General features: G+C 35.3%; 1 pseudogene; it reads left to right on the top strand.

Moving 5' to 3' along the window:
• Positions 1 to 3,106: 3,106 nt before the first annotated feature.
• Positions 3,107 to 17,576, top strand: part of LOC149575402 (pyruvate decarboxylase 1-like) — a 39,308-nt pseudogene continuing 24,838 nt past the window's right edge.

Raw genomic sequence — 17,576 nt, 5'->3', positions numbered from 1 at the left:
GCGATACGTGGTGCTGTCTATTCCTTGGGAGATTGGATTGCACAGGGTTGTATCTCAACATCAACATGGCAAATGGTGTGAAATTGCACTTTCCTTAGTCGTGGTTGCATACCTACTGCACTCTTTCACTTGAAAAATGAATAGAAATACCATATCTAGTAGCTTCTCTATGTTGTATTCATTTATTGGTAATGATTCAATGTCATGCCATTTGATGGTAGCTTCTAGACTTTCATTTAGTTGTAAGGTGTGTCTTATCTTTTCAAGTTTTTATACTCCATTTGGTAGTTTGGTATTAATTGATGATGTCTGGGATCTTCTACCTTCATTGTAGTCTTCATCATCATCCAACTTGTTGTTTGGTATTTTCCATGTTATCCTCTATTTCCATGGTCTTCAGCATGGTTGTGTATTTTATCTATCTAGTTCAAAGACTCTATGCGCCTAAGGTGGAAGCCATTTAGAACTAACAGTTGGAGAGATCATGTTTTCCCTTGTAAAACTAGAAAAGGTCACGAGTTTAAGGTCAAGAAGGAAGAAGTCGTAACATTTTGAGTAGCAAAATATGCTTAAAATTACATATTTAGTTGATTCTTTGGTGAAGTTTCTTATTTCAATTCAATTGATTTTGGTTGTCAACCAAATTCCTAACTCCAATGTATATTGTATTTCAGTGCTACATTTTCATAGGGATCTAAGTAAAATGACAGTTCACTATTATTTATATTTGAGAATTTGTGTAGTGCCTTACTATGATCCTCTGATAATAGAAGACAAATCAATCTGAATTTGTTTCTCATGTCCCATGTTCGATGCTTCTTCTTGTGTAACTAACCACTTTTGATGTGGGTTATGAACTCTGATGCTAGTATGCTATTACACTGCCATTTATTATGGAGTAGATATAATAATTATCTCTAAATATACTGTAAGGTTCTCTAAACATGAGTAAAGCAGTATTACATAACGTAGATCTGAACTCAAAATTCATGATGTTTTCCACTTTGGAGAAAGAGGGGAACTTAATATACTCGTAACACACCCCATCAGAAGAGATCCATTAGATGGTTTTTGTTGGGGTTTGACTCTCCTGGTGTAGCGCTAAGCTAGGCTTCTAGGTGCTAGGATATTTGCTCTTGTTGGTGGTTCTAGACCCGCTGAATGCTCTAGATAATTGTCTGTCAAATTTTGGTTGAAGGAGCTATGCTTGGGCTGTCAAGTCTTATGCAAAGTTTGTCCTATTTTGTGGTGATAACATGAACTTTTATCAGTGCAGAAGTATGGTCTATAAATTCTTAGAGTCTCTAGTGCCTCTAAGATTTACACCATTGGGTGACTAATTCTTTGAAGTCCCTAATGTTTGGTGACATTGAGCTATACCTATGTGAGTTATGTTTGGGTTTTCCTTCCTCATCTTCATTTCACTTTTGTGAGTTGTTTTGCCCGAGGCCATTGGAAATTCCCTTTGCTGGTTCCTAAAATTGGATGGATCTAGTACAATTTTGGGCTATTCTATGTTTGTATTTTAGTTGAAATAGAGATCTCTCCACTTCAATCATGGTTGATGAGAGGCCACGGGTGAAGCATTGAATATGAGGGTTTTCCATTTTGCTCTAGAGATTGCATCTCTATAGGATACATGCCTAATGATTGCCATTTTGTGTTGGATAGGAGTTGTCACTTGATGGAGGGCCGTGGAAAATGACCATTTGCAATTAGAGCTTCTGATTCTGTTTTAGATTTTCCTTTTGAGGACTTGTTTTATAATGAAGAAGAAACTTTTTTTGATTATATTGATGCTTCTCATGCTGTTGGTTTGAGCTAGACTTCTATCGCTTCCATTCTTGTCACAATTTTGGATGTTAGACTATATTTCAGGTGCGATGCCCGCTAGCCTTGTGGCCTATGTTGTTGAAGTTACTGCTCCCACTTCTATTTTGAACAAAATTCTACTGATAATGCTAACTCTTAAATAATAACTCTTGGGCCTTGTTGACAGGTTGTAGTGGGGTTTCCTTTGTTGCAATCCTAACGATAGTGTTGCTTAGACTTTTGTCCAAGTGCATAGGAAAAGGTTTATTTTGTTGTGTTGTTGATGCCCTATGTTTATGCTTTCATCCCTTGTTTGTGTAAAGGTTGACAACCCCTTGTTTTGGCTGTTATAGAAAAACAACATATCAATATCATCCTTTCAGATTGAACAATACTAGACGAGTAATGATACTATCTTGAAAAATACAAGAAGCCAAGACTACAATATACACTCGTTTGATGAAGCAAATAAAATCCTTCCAACAATAATTAGTCAGAACTATCAAAGTGAATTTTTAGGATTGTATAAACACAATTGGAAAATGGATCAAGAAGATTTCATGTCTTTCTCATGGGTGGCAACTTTGTTTATTATGTGTAAAATTGGCCTCATTCTTTTAACAATTATTTTCATGTTATCCGTAGAATTATTTTTTATCATTTAAGTTTCTTGTTCTTGCAAGATGAACTACGAGATGCAGTGTTACTGTTGTTTGCAAATAAGTAGGATATTCCCAATGCAATGAATGTTGCAGAGATCATGATAAACTTGGGTTGCATTCTCTTAGGCAGCGACACTTGTGAGTATTACATTCTTTATAATTTTCAGTATTAAAAATTCTAGATACTGATCATCTATTATGCTGCACTATTTCTACTTTGCATATAGTTTATCATCACTCTAGTAAATGAGAAAAAAATTGGAATGTTTAGTGTTGCTTGTGAAATAGCTTATATCATGTCCTAAGGTATATACAAAGCATATGTGATTGTTTGTTAGAAATAAATCCTTTTATTTTAGTTCTTATGGCTTTTGTTTTATTTTGCAGGTTTGAAAGATTACAGTCGAATAGGGTTCAAGAATTTTGTATTACAAAAACGTCTTATTTCTTTATTGATATAGATAGATTGAGGAGGTAAAAATTCAGTTTTGATGCATACTCATATGTAGGATGCAAACTTATTTTGATGTGACATTATGTGTGTTCTCTTTTACATTTTACTATCAATTTTCTATTCAATTTAATGACCCAAAACTACTGAGAAAAATTGTGAAGGTACTGATCATGCCATTTCTGTAATGCTTATTGAGAGTAAGCCAGTTTATATCAGCATTAGCTATAATCTCCCTGGCATTCCACACCATACGTTCTGTGATGAGCCTATTCCTTTATGCCTCACTCCCAAGTGGGCTTTTTTCTTCCTTTTAGGTAAATTAGTTTCTTCTACATGGACTTTTTGTTTTGATTCTACTTTTTTTAGCATCATTATTTAGAATCTCACTCTTTGATCCATCATCAGAATGTAAGAACATAAAAATATGTAAAATGTATTTTTGTAGTTGCAGATTGCAAGTTTTTTCTCATATTACATATTTTGTATGCTCAGACAATGGATCATAGTATGATCTAAACCATTGATATTAAAAAATACAAAATACATACACAATCAAAATCGAAAAGCCATACATAATATTCAAATAGACTGTGGAAATTTGATTAGTTTGGAATTAGTTTTAATTTTTTTACTTGTACAATGTCCTACATGTCTAAGTATTAAATGTGTGAGTTCTTCATGTTGTGGATCTCGGCCTCTTGTTTCCAACTGAAATTTTTCTTTTGAGGGGTGATCAAGATTTTTTAGTCTTTGGCCTCCTGTCTTTTTAGTATTTTCAAGATCTTAATGTTTGTAGGTTTACTTTGGTTTGGTTGATCAACATTTTCATTTGTAGAATCAATGAAACACATTTGAGGGTTTTTTCATTCATATTATTTTAAATGTTGTCAAATTAGTTTTCTCATTATACTATATTCAACTCTTCCTTAGTTGATCTAGTGTATATCTTTTAGCATGCAAGGTTCACCACACACACTATTTCCAATACTTTGTTTGACAGTAGTAAGGTTTATATTATCATTCAAGACATTGGGTCAATGTGTAAACTTTATTCCCTTTTCATTGTTTCTTAATGTGTGTGTAGCCTTTGCAAAATGAATTTAGAAGTGTGCTTTTTGTTTTGTTTCACCATGACATGTTCTTATAGTTTTCCAATGTTTGAAAGGTCTTGGTGGGTCACAAAATCCATTAATTAAATTAAAAGCAAGGTTTGTATGTCATGAAACTCTTGCATTGCTCATTGCATTTGAAGCCACTTGTAACTTGTTTTTTTAATAGTTTTTTTAGCTTGCATGAACTATAGGCTAAGCAATCCAAGAAGTTTGGAAGTAGCTGTGGAAACAACTATAGAGTTCCTAAATGCAATAGTTCAGCAAGTGTTGGTTAGGGGTCCAAAGCTTAAGGTTGTTAAGGCAAAAGATGCATTTTTGGAATTGAAAAATGCTTCAGGTTATGTTGTGGCTGCAATGCCATCGACTAAAGGTAAAGTTTCAGAGACTCTTCCACATTTCATAAGAACTTACTGGGGTGTAGTCGATACTGCATTCTGTGCTGAAATAGTTGAGTCTGTAGATGCTTACTTATTTGCAGGGCCCATTTTTAATGAATATAGCTCAATGGGATATTCATTACTCCTGAAGAAGGAGAAAGTTATAATTGTGCAGCCTAATCTGGTAACTATCACAAATGGACCTACTTTTGGGTGTATATTAATGAAAGACTTCTTAGAAGCCATCGCAAAGAAGTTGAAGCACAATACAATGGCCTTCGATAATTATTAGCATATATTTGTGCCTCACGGTGTTCCCTTGAAAGGTGCTCCAAACGAGGCTCTTAGAGTCAAATTGTTATTCAAACACATCCAGGTAAAATTATTGAGAATCACTACATATCATAAAATGACTCATGGTTCAGTCGGTACTTCAATCCTTGGTTTTGTTGTTGTTCCTATAGATTAATTAGTAAACACTTCTTATTTGTAGGCCATGCTATCAAATGAGACAGTTTTCATTGCAGAAACTGGTGACTCTTGGTTCAACTTCCAGAAGCTTAAACTCCCAGAGAAATGCAGGTAATGCAAAATCTCTTGCAAAAGTTTATATAATTAAATTTTTGACTCATTTATTTTGATGATGGATCATAGTGTATGATTTAAAATGTTGATCTAACCAAGAAACTATTGAACAACAAAATTTTGAACAACAAAGTTCATAAAATTATAATACATGATTTGTCTAACTGACTAGCTTGTTACCTGTAAGTCACAAATTTGCGCTGAAATAGTTCCTACAATTTATTGCAATTATTTATGCCCCTATTTGGAATTGGTTATCAAGTTTAGTTTGAAGAATCAGTAATTTGTGACATTATTTTTCTTAAGGCTTGTGTCAATGTTGAATGATTCATTATAATGTTGATTTTGTAGGTATGAGTTTCAGATGCAGTATGGATCAATTGGTTGGTTTGTTGGAGCTACACTGGGATATGCTCAAGCATTGTACAGGATGAGTTTAAGGCCCAATCCCATCACCTTGAGAGGATCGTAAGGCTTGTATTCCATCTTCATTGATATTCCCCAAAACCATTTGTATCTCTACTAGCATACTTCCTTCATTGCAATAGTCTTTGAATATCCATTCTTGCTATTACAATCAATGCTAGCAAAGCTTTAACACACAAATCCACTCAGAGTTTCAAAAGAGAACTAAGGTTAGATTGAAGGATGTGGAATTTCTTTCTCTCTCCAGACCATGTGGCAACAATTTTAGCAATTTTGCAGTACCACCTAGAATACTTAAATGATGCCTTAATTCTTTGTCATTGCTTATTCCACAAAGTGCCTGTAACGTAGAACTTTGTATAACATAGTGCCTCTCATAACCAGTCTATGTTGCACTACTATTAACTATGTACATAATTCCTCCCTACTACCCTCAACCCTTAAGCATACTTGGATTTCTCAATGGTTGCATATTACTTGCACTTAGATCAGTTTTATTAAGTTATTGACTGCACATCTTTTCTTGTGTTTTTCTACAAACACAATATTTTAGAATAATTTCTAAATCCATTTGCAATCCTTGAATGATACATGATGTCCAATTTTCAGCTATTTAATTGCAATTATTGAGTTTCTAAAGGATCCATGTAATTCATCATTTTATGAAAGGTTCAGTTAGTTTACTAAATCTTTCTTTCTAGTTGCAAAAAAATGCAATAACTATATGCAAGAATAATGAACTGAAAAGTGATCCAAACTAAATTGAATCAAATATCAACACACCTAACAAGACAAATGACACACATTAGCACTAAATTTTTCATCCAGTAAAACAATAAAATAAACACAATTGCTATTAAAATCTTGTACTACCTTTTTATGTTTATCACTTACCTATCTGCAACTCCACAATCGATATTGACAGTCTCTTGCCCTCACCGTGCAATTGAATTACTTTAGTTTTATTGATGTAGCTGAACTACGAGTGCCTTTTGTGTTGTTGACAAATCGTAAGCTTTCGACTTTTGTGAAGCCATTACAGATGCAAATGAACAACTGGTGAGGTGTCAATTTTAAGGCAATTTTTTGTTTCTATAATGTACAGTTCAATTGCTAGAAATATTTCATCTAGATTGTTAACTTTTCATGTCATTTTCTACTTTGGTTGGGTAGTTCTCCTTGCATTTGTAAATCGTAAATCTTGCTGCAGTCTTTAGCCTAATGACAATTTGGTATTACATTCAAGGCGATAACATAGTTGACTTAAAACTTTGCATTAAAGAAAACATCAAAGGATAATATTTGAATTGTGGATATTTGTAAATTATGTTGGTTTTAGACATAGTTATAGTTATATATGCGCTCTTATGATGATGTGATTGGGACTGTAATTTTTTTTGTCACGTTTATCTGTTTGAAAAATAGATGAAATTATTGGCTTTCATTCCTGATAAATAATTCTTTCCTAATTTTATTCTTCCTTGCAGGAACCAAAATTTAGAGGTGTTGTGCCAATTATTGCAAAGGCTTTGCTCTTATAGGAGCCTTTTAAACTGCACAAAATTTGAGTTGTAAAGCATAATTGCTCGGTGGAGACTCAGGATATCGTGCACATTTCTTCCTCTTTCCCATTGTTTTGTATGAAATAAATCATGTGACAAACGAAACAATGGTGTGGAGGTAGAAATGTGCACGATACCTTGATGTGAACCGAGCAATTATGCTTTAGAATCAAGTTTTGTGCAGTTTAGAAGGCTCCTATGAGAGAAAAGCTTTTACAATAAATGGGATAGCTCGTCGAAATTTCTACATATCTTCATCTCAATTTCGACACAAATGCAATATTTTGGTCAAAATTTTGATGCAAAACTGGTTCGCTTTGGCATCACGAGTATGGCATCAGCAGAAAAATGTAAAGTGCTTTCGTCGCAATTTCGACCAAAATGCAATATTTTGGTCAAAATTTCGACGTAAAACTGGTCCACTTTGGCTTCGCGTGTATGCCACTAGAGGAGAAATGTGAATTGGATTCATCACAATTTCGACACGTCACTATGAAGGTTTACGTTGAAATTTCGACGAGCACCGCTGGCAAATGAGGTAATATCACTTCAGCTTGGACCAGGGAAAGTGACGAAATTTGTCTCGATAAGTCGACCTTTATGTAGTCAAAATTTCGACGCAAAATGTATGTGGCAAAAAATCGACCAAAAAAGACCGACAGCAAGCTTGGTCGCCTTATTGACCTACTCTTGTCAAAATTTTGACCTTTTTGCATTGAAATTCAAGCCTAAATTTACTAGTGCCCACAAAATGATCCACTAATAAAAAATATATGGTTAAAGATATTGACCGTGTTCTGAGTCTATTACATTTGTATAGTATCTCAATCCTTGTTAGAGGACTTCGGCATTGTTAGAAGCCTCAACCTTGTTAGGAGTTGTTATATACAAATACAAAATATATGCAAGATGAGCCCACCATCCAACCATGCACTATACAATAAAATTCCTTAATACAAAGAGATAGATACAAAAACCTCTTTCATGTTGCTACTAATATCTTTAATATATGATATTTTCCTTTTGTCCTTAAGGTTTGCACCATTGCCTAAATTTTTTACCTAAAGGCAACCTTGTGAAACTTGGAAACAACCTCCAAGTTGTGGGACTTGAACAATGGGGTTGAGTCTCTAGAGAAGGCTAGCTTCCTTTGCTATTAGGATGCACCTAAACTATACTTGGGTAGGAAAAGGGAAGAAGGCATGCATGAAACACTTACCTAACCTATCCTAAGGAGGTGATACACCTAAATATAGCGTTCAACCTTGTCTTTGCCCTATACATGCACAATTAACTATCATGACGTCAAAATATATAGATTCAAATGTGGTTAATCAAACAATAACATGCAAATTAGATAACCAGATAAATGACACGAGGAAGGAGAATTTCACTATATATCATTCATAGGCCAAAAGAGATGCATTCCTGCAAATGATAGACAACCACAATACATTGATGAAAGGCAAATGAATCTCACACAGTACATCAATGACTAAAAGGGATAATGCAAAATATCATGAAGTTCAAAGGAAATGGGACTTTACAATGTGTATGTCAAGGCAATAGCAAAGAAAACAAAGAAGTATTGACACCTTACAAGGGTTTGAAAATGTGTCTTTATAGATCATCATGGCCTCTGGATTACTTCGCAATCTCAGCAATATATTGAAGACTGTCTGAGGATGATTAGATGCAATCTAGATGATAGATTTTATCTGGTACACCTTCAAAGGCATGTGAATCATCAAATCCTGACTAAGAGAAACCTTAAAAGTGACATGAAATAGTGCCATTAATGCTAACTCATTAGATAGATAACCAGTTGGAAAGCAGCATGTCCTTTATAACCTTCTAGCATGGCATTCATTCAGAGTTGGTTGGGATCAATCATGGAGATCAGATCACGTAGAGAAACCTACTTCTTTTCCTTCTAGTTTGACAAATCATCAAAAATCAATAGTCAGTTGGGTCAAACAACCAGGATGAGCCACATGAACCAATAATGTTGTTTATTTCTACCATCTTGCAAAGTCTTCATGAATTGACCGCCTTATCATTTCGACCTTGCCACCCTTTAACTTAACGGTTGTTTGTCCCTAAAATTATGAACCTAATCGTGACTATTTGCCTTTTAATTGGGCCCATAGAGACACATGCCCACCCATTGTTATGTCACCATGGACAATGTTCTTGTATCTTTTGCTAGCAACATAGCGATGATACTTGATCTCCATTCCATCTAATGGTTTGAAGATGATTAGCCTGTGTCAGTACCTTATCCAGTGGGAACACTATCCTACACTAACTCATCTAACACCTTTTCCACCTTGTCTGTGGCCCACAAAGGAAATAGGACCCTCATGTCCATGTGTCACACTGTCTTTATCTCACTAAGGAAAATAAATTTACATTTTACCATAGCAAGATAGCGACAACTGTTGATCACCCTAAATCTAACAATGGACAAAGATATGCTGAGAAACTAGCCCACTTTCATCAAGTGTGAAAAAGACCTTGTCATTTGTGCTTCATCTAACAACTCCACTAGTCGTAAAAAAAGAAACGCCCATCCTGGATACATAGAACCCTGTCGCTTTTTCGTTAATACTTTGGTTCATGCAGTTTCTAACAATGACAAAGCAACAGCTGTAGATCTTTGGAGGATTAGATAGATGAAATAAAGGGGCCCAATGGGCTTAAAAAAGTATGCGGCCACTTAAAGGACTTAGGTAATAAAACATAACCTAAGTTTTTGGCATGTTCTTTATTTTATTCAAATGTTTCAATTTTTGAATATTATGGTTGTTAGGTATGCTTGGCCTTTCAAATCAATTTTTGGCAGGAGGGCAAATATAGCCAATAATTTTGGTGACTCAAGGGGAATGCAAGCTTGCTACGCATTGACTATTATGTATCCATTGGGCTATGGAGTTGTAAAAAACATAAGGGTCTGCTCTGTAAAATCAAAAACATCAAGGTACTACAACCTCTATAATTGGAAAACTTTGAAAACTCTTCATCTATCTTCTCTACAAAACTTCTCAAAAATTTTCATTCCAAAGGAATAACACTTTGTGCACTCTACACTTCTTGGAAAATAGGAAAGAACTGAAAGGAAACCTACTCTAACTATATACATGAAACTTTCATCATTGTGAGAAGCAAGGTTTAAGATATATTCGATCGACTAGAATAAGCAAAATTTCACATCAAGCTTGCTTAACTAGAAAGCATTTGACTGCTTTCAATTGACTATCACATAGGGGTCACTCCATAATGCATCAAATTTTAAATGCGTCCCTAGTTTATCTCTATCTACATCCCACTTTAGCACAACATCACCCTCTTTGAAATTCTTGACCTTAGCCTTCCTATCAAAGGACCTTTTCATCTGTTGTTGATGTGTTTCCAAGGTTTGCATAGCTTGGTTTCTCTTTTCTTCTAACTCCATCAATTATGATATCCTTACTATCATAGAATCACCCTCAATCAGTTCCAATTGATGAGCTAATTCTAGGGAAGGGATCTCCAATGAGATAGGAAGCCTTTCTTCTCTTCCATAAACTAGCATGAAAGGGGAGTTCCCTATGGCTCTCTTAGGTGTTATTCTATTAGCCCAAAGGGTTGTTCTCAGATTCTTATGCCAACACCTCTGATTATCCTATATGGTCCTTTTCATTATTCTGATCAAATTCTTATTGGATGATTTAGCTAATCCATTACCTTGAGGATAGTAATTGGAAGATGTACTCAAATAAATGTCATGATCTATTGCCCATTAACATATCTGAGCTCCTACAAATAATTTTGCATTATCTAAAATGGTGGAAGGGGGCACCAAACCTTGTGATGACTCCATCTAAGAACTCAACAACTGAATTCTCAGTAGCATCATTTAATGCAATTTCCTATGTCCACCTAGTAAAATAATCTATAGTAGCTAGAAACAATTTATGGCTAGAGCTAGAAGGAGGGTTAATAGGACCTATGAAATCTAATCCCCATAGAGTAAAAGGCTGATCCACTTGAATAGGATGAAGTGAAAGAGTTACAAGTTTTTGCCTACCTGAGAAGAAGGCACATTTTTCACACTTCCTAACATGTCCATGGATACCATTGAACAAGGATGGCCAATAATAACCTGCTCTCATTATCTTCATGGCAGTGGTTCTTGTTGAAAAGTGGCCACTATTAGGACAATCATGAAGCTCCTTAATTATTCCCTTAGCTTTATCTACATCAATACATCTTAGCAAAGCTCCATTGAAGTCCCTCCTAAAAAGAATACCATCAAAAATGGCATAGGGGATTGATTGCAATCTAAACTATCTTATTTTGGCCCTATCCAGTCTTTGAGGATATCTATTTCCTAATAAGAACTTCATCGTGTCATCTACCCAACTCCTTGGATTCTCATCTCTTACTTCTTGTTGTTTTGTCAATGCCAAGCCAACTTCTTCATCTAATTCTTGAGTTTAGACCATTTTCTTACACAACCCTTTCCCTCTTACCAATTTAGTGACCTAGAAGTTCACATCACACTCCATCACTTTAGTAGTCTAACCTACCCGTTTCACATTGATGTCTTTGCTCAAAAGGAAGTCCTTAACACTTGCATGGGGCACTAGTAAACGGATCTTATTTTGGGGTAGAATATGTTTGAATTTCTTTAAAGAACCTATGATTACAAGGATTTACTTGTCCACATAACTATAGTTACCCTCATTTCCTTTAATCCCTTCACTAAAGAAGTAAATGGGTTGTTCTTCATTCTTATCATTCAATTTAGCCAAAAAAGTAGAAATACTTGACTAAGGTGTACATAATGAAATCTCTCTCAAATTTCAAATTGATGAGAGTAGGGCCTGAGGCTATAGCTGCTTTGACATCTTCAAAACTTGCTTTCCCTTCCTTGGTCCATGCAAAGACCATGTTCTTCTTGAGCATAGTTGTAAGAGGTTTCACCATGGTGGCTAAATTAAGAATGAATCTTCTCACAAAATTTATCCTACCAAGAAAACTTTGCAGCCCCTTCTCTTAGTTGGGAATAGAGAGCAAGAATAGCCTTGGTTCTTTCTGAATCAACATTCAGACTATCCTTGTCCTAACAGCTTTCCTTGGTTAGTGATGAAGACACACTAACTTGGGTTTAGGGATACACCATATTCTCTACATCTTATGAACACTTGTCTCAGATGGCCAAAATGGTCTACAACATTCTTTCAATACAGTATGATATCATCAAGGTAGACCAATGCAAACCTCTCATTCATGTTCTTAAAGGCCATCTCCATTGCCTTTTGAAATGTGGCATATGTGTTCATTAGTCCAAAATGCATTTTACTATAAGCATAAGTGTTCGATTTGGTTGTGAAGGTTGTTTTGTATCTATCAGTTTCCTTGACCAATATTTGATTGTAGCCTGAGAATCCATCTAGGAATGAGAACCTTTCTAAACCACTGACCTTGGATAGGATTTGTTCCATGGAGGGAAGGGGATGATGATCCTTAAGGGAGGCTTGGTTAACATCCCTAAAGTTTACATATTATTTGATTTCTCCACTACTCTTCCTAACAGGGACAAGGTTTTCTACCCATGACGAGTACTTGATAGGGAAGATAATATTAGCCTCAATCATCTTAGATAGCTCCTTCTTCATTAATGGTTCAATTTTAAAATTCACTACCCTTTGCTTTTGACTTACTAGTTTGGCATCTTCCTTTGGATCTATGGTATGTTGAAATAGGCTTGGGTCAAAACCCTTTAGGTCATTATATGTCCATACAAACACATCACTAAATTATTGACATAGACAAATGAAATTCTCTTGGTCAATTTCAGTACATACCTTTCCTGTGTTTAGAGTCCTTCTATCAGCAACCATGACTAGTATATGATCATACATAATTCAAGCAAGGTCCATGCCTCTATCTCTTGCTCGATCATCAGGAGTGAAAGCATTTTCTAAGGTAATCAGACCATTAGGCAACTTGTTGAAACTGAGATTAATGATCTAATCCCCATACTCATCATGTAATCTTGACTTATTTCTATCTGACAACTTTGCCTCATTCTGTGAAAAACTCACAATTTGTGCATCAGACTCAAACACTTGCCAATTGACATTATTATCAGGAATAGCAGGACTAACCACCACTCTAATCTGCTACGTCTTCTTATCTTCAAGGCTCCTTGGCATATCATAAGATGCATCCATTGTTGCAAGTCTATCAGCATGTCCATTTTCTTTCCTAGGGATGCTTTGAATATTAAATGCATTGAAACCTTCAAGCAAATGTCATACTATATGTTTATAAGACAAGTAAACCATTCTTGGTGACATTTTGATTTCTTACTTGATGGACAATCAACTCACTATCCCCATATACACTTAGGGCTTGAATTCCTCTTTTTTAAGCAAGTAGAAGACCTTGAATCAATGCCTCATACTCTGCTATGTTATCAGTACAATTGAATTCAATCTTAAATGAGAAGTAGTACCTTTCTAGTGTAGGAGAAACCAACATCATACCAGCCCTTGATCCATTTATATTCCTTGATCTATCAAAGTACATAATCCATATCCCATTCGTGTTCCCCTTGGTCTTCATAAGGTTAGGGACAAGAGCATCCTTTTCAAGTACCAAGGCCTATCTCCATGGTTTTTGATATCAGATCAAACTAATATGCATTAGCCCATTCATCTAAGAGAAAATAGGTATCTCTACCAAAGAAGCGGAAAGCTCTTGCACTAAATCATTTTCATATATCTCTAGGGTAGTGCAATTCATATTGATGAGATTAGGAGTGTAGGGCTCAATATGATTGAGGGCTAAGGGCTCTGCTCTAATTGAAGCTTTAGTTCCATATCTTGTTCTAAAGAACATGTATGATTAATCAAAGGATATGTAGCCACCTATTTGGGTTTGTGAAATCTCTTGAGAGATAGATAGAAAATTGTGGTTTAACTTCAACAACTAATATATCTTGGACTATATTGCAACTAGGGCATGCATACAGAACCATTTCAACATTTCTGAGGATTCCTATAGTGTTGATAGTACTACCATTCAACTGCAATACATCCCTAACAATGGGCCCATATTTCATTCCTAGGACATTAGCAACACACTTAGGCATCACTGAACTACTAGCCCCTAAATCAATCATGCAATTATGGACTAGCTTATCCCCTATAACCAAATAAGCATAAAATGGGGGAGGTTAAATCTTCTTACTTGTCACTCCTTCTTTTGATGGTTGCACAAGGCTTGTCGCACTCTCCATGCTAGGTGGTAGATCCCTCGGTTCAATGTTGTCTAATTCCTACTACAATAGCCTCTTTTGCATAGGTATAGTAGTAATAGCTTCCCACATGGAAATGTTCACATTTGTTTTCTTCATCTGTTCTACCACACTGAATGATGTGTTAGGTGCTTTGGTAGGAACCTTGGGAGCTACATGTGTAGGAGGCTAACATGCAATAACTTGAGGACCATTCACATCCTTTCTGCTATTATTTTCCCTTCAATGTTGAGAAGCATTAGGTTGATCATTTACTGCTTGTACATGAGGTACTATATTTGATGTTGATGCCTTTAAGGAGGAGGAGGGGTAGTACCTTCAATGGCCCTTCTCTTGCTCCTAGTGTTGTGAGAAATGGGATCTTGATTTGAATGACAATGTTCTTCTACTTGATTATTCATAAAGGAACAATCACCTTGTTGTTACAAATGTAATGCATCATTGGGTTTGCTTACTTTGTACGATTTCCCTATTGCAGGTTCTTGAGTGGTCAAAGCTAAATAGGATTCATTCTTTTGACTTTAATTTGAAGTAGAAGGGTGACCATTTTTCCTATTCTAGTCAGAAGAAGTATTCCCTTGATTCTATTTAGAGGCCTATCATTCAGAGGAGTTCGATATTGAAGTTGAGGAGCCTTATTACTTTAATCTTGTTGTCTCTCCAAAGTCAGCACTTTTTTGATCATTTTCTGAATCATAGAGAAGCTATCCTCCAACCATTTATCTTGAATTTGCAATTTTTTGTCAGAAGCAATAGTCCACCAACATAATTAGGGGGGGTGAATCAGTTATCCAACAATTAAAATAATTATCTTATTTAAACAAAATTAACCATTCAATTGAAGTAAATAGCAACCATAAACCATAAAAAGATGCACATAAACAAATACACCAGATATGTTGACTAGGGAAACCCTTGATCGAAGGGAAAACCCCGACGGGAATGATGCCCACAAGATGATGTACTAATATAAATATTTCTTGTTAGAGGATAGACCCTATTAGGGGTCTATTATAACATTTAGTACAATGACTCCCTATTAGGAGATTTTGAATCCCTATTAGGAAATTCCAACCATGTTAGGAGTTGTGGTATAATGTATGCAAGAAGACCCCACTGCCCAAACATACAATTTCAACTACAAGATGAGCTCACTACTCAAACAAGTAATCTAATGTTATTTTCTTCTTTCCTTTGTCCTTTCCTCTACCCTATCAACCAAACCAATCATTATCAAACCTTGTAGACCAGGTCACAAACCATAAATCCAAATCCCAAACCTCGAATCATTTAGCAAAACCTCAACAATGAAGTTTCCTTCACTTCCGCACTCTACTCTGCTCAGCTTTGCATTCTGTAATCTCTGCTGCTTTTCAAAAATTCATAATTTACATATATCCATGCCATAATAAAGGAAAATATCCTTCCTTTATACCAAGTCCATTAATCAATTCCTTGAGTCGGTTGTTAGTTATTCTGAATTAATTATTATAGGACCACACTAAGAACACATTACACTTAACGATAACACAAATCTTCCAACTTGCAACTTGAATAACTTTCCATACACATAATATTATTACAAGCAAGCTTAGCCATGTTATCCTTAACATGTCTTATCCAAGTCCTCAACCTCGATCCACAAGATATCAACTCTGCTAAGAGATATAACAAGTTTTCCCGAAAATGCCTCTATAAACTCTATCTAAGAACACACATCACCAAAACTTACATAACTTTTTCTAGAATTATCCTTTCTATTTCTAATGTTAACTAAATATGCCAAATACACAAATAATCTCACATAAGCTCAGGTGGTTGTTATGCTCAACTAGTTGTCCATATCAACTTGATCTTTCCACTATTCTTCTGTCAGATACCACAGAAGACATCAAACATACTATGTTGAGATCAATGACAAACTCAGTTATGAATGTAACATATCATCATCAAACCAATCTTCCAACAACCTTTCCAATCTTTCAACAATCTCCCCCTTTGACATTGATGGTAAAATAGATGAAAAACATCTAGTTCCAAAAGTAACAACAAAAGATAAACAGTCTTCAAATGAAATCTTGCTTCATGCTTTATTTACCTCAATGGTTCTCCCTCATTGTTAATACCAGAATATTGTACTTATGTCGAACATCTTCTTATCATAATGTGTTCATGTAAATCTTCTCTCCATAGTATGATGCCAAACTCTCCCTCATGGTATGATGTTTTTCATGCCAAACTTCTCCCTCATTGACATCAATATCAAACGTTTCAGCAACCAATATCTTTGCATCAAATTTTGCAACAACTTGCTATCCCAAGTGTCAAAAGGCATTGTTTACAACAATATCAAGTAAGAGTCCTTGATGACTTTGTCCATCATAGATACTCCCCCATATAGGAAGCATCATCATCCAATCTAGACAAATAATGGTGCTTTGTTACCTTGGACTGATGCACTCTTGCATCTTCTACTCTAATGTAGGAAGGGGCATAACCCCAAGCATACCTTGCAAATACTCAAAAGTCTCTTTGGGAAGAGGCTTAGTGAATATATATGCAATCTTCTCTTTTGTTCTTACATACTCCAATCTGATTTCTTTTTCTGCAACTTTTTCTCTCAACATGTGATATTTAATAGAAATTTGCTTATTCTTTGAATGCAACACTGGAATCTTAGACATATTTACCATGCTTGTGTTGTCACACAGTATAACAACAGGTTCATTGATTTCTATCTTTATATCCTTTAGCATCTGTTTAATCCAAATAACTTGATTACAATTATTTGCTACTGCAACATACTCTACTTCTGTTGTACTTTGAAATGTACAATCCTGCTTCTTGCTTAACCAAGAAACCAATCTTCCTCCAAAAAAGAAGTCTCCTCCACTGGTGCTCTTTCTATCATCCATATTGCCTACCCAATCTGCATCAATAATAAGCACTTAGAGTAAAATCATTAGATCTATCATACCATAATGCAAATTCTAAAGTTCCTTTTGCATATCCGAATATCCTTTTCACTATTGCATAGTGTACTTCTCTCGGATTAGCTTGGAATCTTGCAACAATTTCAATTGCATTTGCTATATCCGGCCTTCTTTGAGTCAAATATTGCAATCCTCTAATCATAGATCTGTACTTTTTCTGTTCAATAGTAGGTGTCTCATCCTTTGTAGATAACTTGTGTTCAGTTATGGTAGGTGTTCCAATCGGTTTACATGTTTCTAAACCAAACCTTTTTAGTAAGTCCTTTAAGTACTTAGTCTGAGAA

This window comes from Cupressus sempervirens, chromosome 2, assembly GCF_028749045.1.
Source record: "Cupressus sempervirens isolate cs-2001-9-10 chromosome 2, ASM2874904v1, whole genome shotgun sequence".
In the NCBI taxonomy this organism is placed as follows: Eukaryota; Viridiplantae; Streptophyta; class Pinopsida; order Cupressales; family Cupressaceae; genus Cupressus; species Cupressus sempervirens.
The sequence above is the reverse complement of the archived record's forward strand: the minus strand, read 5'-3'. Positions and strand labels throughout refer to the sequence as shown.